Source organism: Ananas comosus, unplaced genomic scaffold, assembly GCF_001540865.1.
Source record: "Ananas comosus cultivar F153 unplaced genomic scaffold, ASM154086v1, whole genome shotgun sequence".
Classification (NCBI taxonomy): domain Eukaryota; kingdom Viridiplantae; phylum Streptophyta; class Magnoliopsida; order Poales; family Bromeliaceae; genus Ananas; species Ananas comosus.
Genome location: NW_017891532.1, coordinates 12905 through 16336, shown reverse-complemented (window position 1 = coordinate 16336; position 3432 = coordinate 12905). Strand labels below are relative to the sequence as shown.

At 32.1% G+C, this 3432-nt stretch overlaps 1 long non-coding RNA gene across 2 annotated transcripts; it reads right to left on the bottom strand.

Moving 5' to 3' along the window:
• Positions 1-783: 783 nt before the first annotated feature.
• Positions 784-3424, bottom strand: LOC109704981. Of its 2 annotated transcripts, XR_002214562.1 has the most exons (3): positions 3101-3424; positions 2047-2545; positions 784-1058 (listed from the first exon to the last, which is right to left on the bottom strand). It is a non-coding gene; the product is annotated as an uncharacterized LOC109704981 (long non-coding RNA). The 2 variants fall into 2 exon arrangements; XR_002214561.1 differs by lacking the exon at positions 784-1058 and having other exon boundaries at positions 1892-2545.
• Positions 3425-3432: the final 8 nt, after the last annotated feature.

Sequence of the window (3432 nt, the reverse complement as noted above, 5' to 3'; positions counted from 1 at the left end):
AGACTTGATCTACACTATTAAAAGTATTTGGAAACTAAATTTCATAATTTTTCGACATTATTTACCTGTCAAACGAGTAGTTTCAAAATGAATGGCTGAAAATAAAAATTTTATTAAAATAATGATAAAAGACTTGAATTTAAGATCAGAGACACTGATCTTACTCTAAATAGTGTAAAGAATTTTCTATAAAAAATTCATCAGATTTGGATTGTTTTGCACCGTTAAATTCACAAATGTATAACATCAACCGTTAAAATTGTCAATTTTGAGACCATTTGATCACCGGCCAAATGATATCGAAAAATTATGAAATTTAATTTTCAAATACTTTTAATAGTATAGATTAAGTCTAACGGAGCCGATCATTGATTCGGAAGCCGCATCATTGAAAACAACTTGGTAGCATGGAGGCCTCCGTGCTACCGATAGTATACCAAGTTAGCTCTATATATAAATATATAATAATTTTCTTTTGCTTATTGTTCAAAAGTTGATTTGGTCATTCTTATGGGAAAACAAAAAATGCTCTAAGTTTTCCTAGATTACTTAGATGGCTGTATTTTACTAGTCCGAATTTGCAAATCTTGAGGCTAAAATAAAATATAAATTTAGCATTAAATGTAAAAATTTGCAGAAACCTTATAAAATATTTGTAATTATAGGGACGTAAATCTTACACCATTAAATAGATCCAGAGGATTATAAATTTTTTTTTGAATTTTTAGTAAACTAATAAAAAAAATGATAAGACAAGCAAATAACTGTGAGCCACTAGAAGACTATGATGTAACTTACACAGATAGTATTTTCTCAATTTACAAGAAGACAAAGATGTAAATTTTATACCTATCATATTGATTAAATGCAGTCGTTGAATATTACAAAAGAAAAATAAGGCCACCTTGCGGCCACCTTGCATCATCCTAAAATAGCCAACAAAATTAACTGTTTCTGTTCTGTACCCCACAACTGTTTCCTGCACTGCTTGCATTTAACATATGTAAGACAGACCGATCGTCCCTAAAGCAAGTGGCAAAGGATTTGGTAGTTGGCACCTGAGATCCAAGTTCGAATCCTAGTTTGTTTACATTTCCAGCTAAGTTTATTCCTAAATAAAATAAACGAAGCAAATAACATGCTACCTATCTCTAAAAAAAAAACATATATAAGACAGCAATCACAGCAGCCAGGTCGTACTTCAATTTGCCTCAACGAAGCTCGGTAGTTCAAAACTTTAACTTAACTATTCTGTGGTAAAATTCATTTTTACCTTGACATGATATAGTTCAAAGAATTATGCTTAACTATTAATGATTGTTGCCTATTTACTTCTCAAAATTTCAGAAATATCTTATTTATTCTTACTTTTTTTTCTTTCTAATATACACCCCTCATATGTTCCTCCATTACTCTAAAATATCCCTGCAGTTATCATCCGTTAAGTTAACTTGGTTAAACGTGAGTTAAATATCTACTAGAATTAAAAAATTAAAATATCTCTTTTGCCTTTAACCTACTAGAGTTAAAAAAAAAAAAAAATCAAAATATCTCTTTTGTCCAAAATTTAAAGGCAAATAAGAAATATTGATGATGGTAGAAAGATATATTTTAAAAGATCAAAAATCAAAATACTTTATATACCCCTAACTTAAGGGCAAATAAGAAAAATTGGTAATGATAGAAGGTTATATTTGAAATGGCCAAATAATAATTTTATAGAAATAACAACTATTGATAACAGTTCATTAACAAAATTTAAGTCTAAAAGTATATTTAAAATAGATTGGAATGTAAAAAAAATATTTTCAATATTAACCTTCTAAGAGGAGTATATCAGAAAGTCGGAAACTTCTTAGGAGTATATAAGCACTTGCCCCTAATTATTATGTACTAATCAAAAAATTTTAACTTGCTATTTTATTTGAAGATAAATCTATAGGATACTCAAGTCCAACATTTTGAACCACAGTGTGAAAAAATAAAAATGAGCTAAATCTCAGTAAAGCAAATTAAAGTTTACCATACAATATATTATTTTGATACCTGGTCATAGGCCAAAATTCTATTTGGACTATCCAAACCCAACATGAACAAAGCCTGGCCCTCCGAGCCTCGTTTAAGCCCGAACTGAATCCACCCTTGTTACAAGGACAATATTCTGGAAACAACCTACAAACTGTTTCTTGCACAGATGGCAAAAATTTTGATAATCCGCATTAGGAGTTTTAAATTTGAAGTCTAATTATTTTATATTTTCAACTAAATGCACTGCTCGATTTTGCCTTGCATTAGCTGCACATTTCTCTCTCGTGTTGATGCGCATGCAAGTAAATTGTTTGGAGGAGTGGAAAATCTTACTTGTTTGGAGGAGTGGAAAATCAATTACTGTGGAAAATCTTACTTGTTTGGAGGAGTGGAAAATCAATTACTTACTGAAGTGGAAAATCAATTACTACTTACCGGAGTGGAAAATCAATTACAGACGAAGCAAAAGAGGATGTTGGCGTGTTGCTAATATATGCACGCAGTGCTCTTAAAATACCTGCATAAAGCAATAATTATAATTTCATATATAATATACGGAGTTGAAATAAAATGCTATCGGTAGTAAACGGGCTCCGTTGCCATCCATTTATTTTCGATAATGGAGTCTTCAAATCGACGATCGGTATCGTTGAACATAATTTATATCTCTTGAAGCATATAGAAATCAAATTTTATATTTTTCTGACATTGTTCTTTTATCCATTAATTGGACATAAAAGTAAACAGCTAAATCTAAATATTCTTAAAAAAATAATAATAGAAGTCTTATAATCAAGATCAAGAATATAAATATTATTCTAAATAATTTAAAATTTTTTCTAATTATTCTTTGAATGAATACCATTAAGCCGTTAAACGAGAATCATTAAAATTATAAATTATGAAACTTTTTAATCATCATGCTAATCATATCGAAAATATTTAAAATTTAATTTCTAGACGGTATAGGTCATGTTTCGACCATCAAAAATAAATGAGTGACAATAGAGTCCATTTGCTATGGCCAGCATTCCGGCTCAACTCACAATATGAGTGGTAAAATGGCCAATACCTGCAAAAATTACTCTGTAACAAAAGGAAGCGAAGATTCTTCCAATCACCAGCCAAAATTAGCATCCGCTCTGATGATGATGAATTGATCCCCGCTGTTTCTTCTCCAATTTCGCACTCATCCTCGCTGTTACCCCGCGCTTCCAAAAAACCCTCGCGACCGTCCCCTCCTCCCTCAAAAACCCCCTCCTCCTCCTCTTCTTCTTCTTACTCTTCATTCCGACCACGCTCTCCCCCACACCAAACCCTAACCCTAACCCTAACCCTCGGATGTCTCCGGCGGGGCACGAGGAGGGCGGAGGGGGAGGGGGAGGGGGAGGAGAAGGAGGGGGA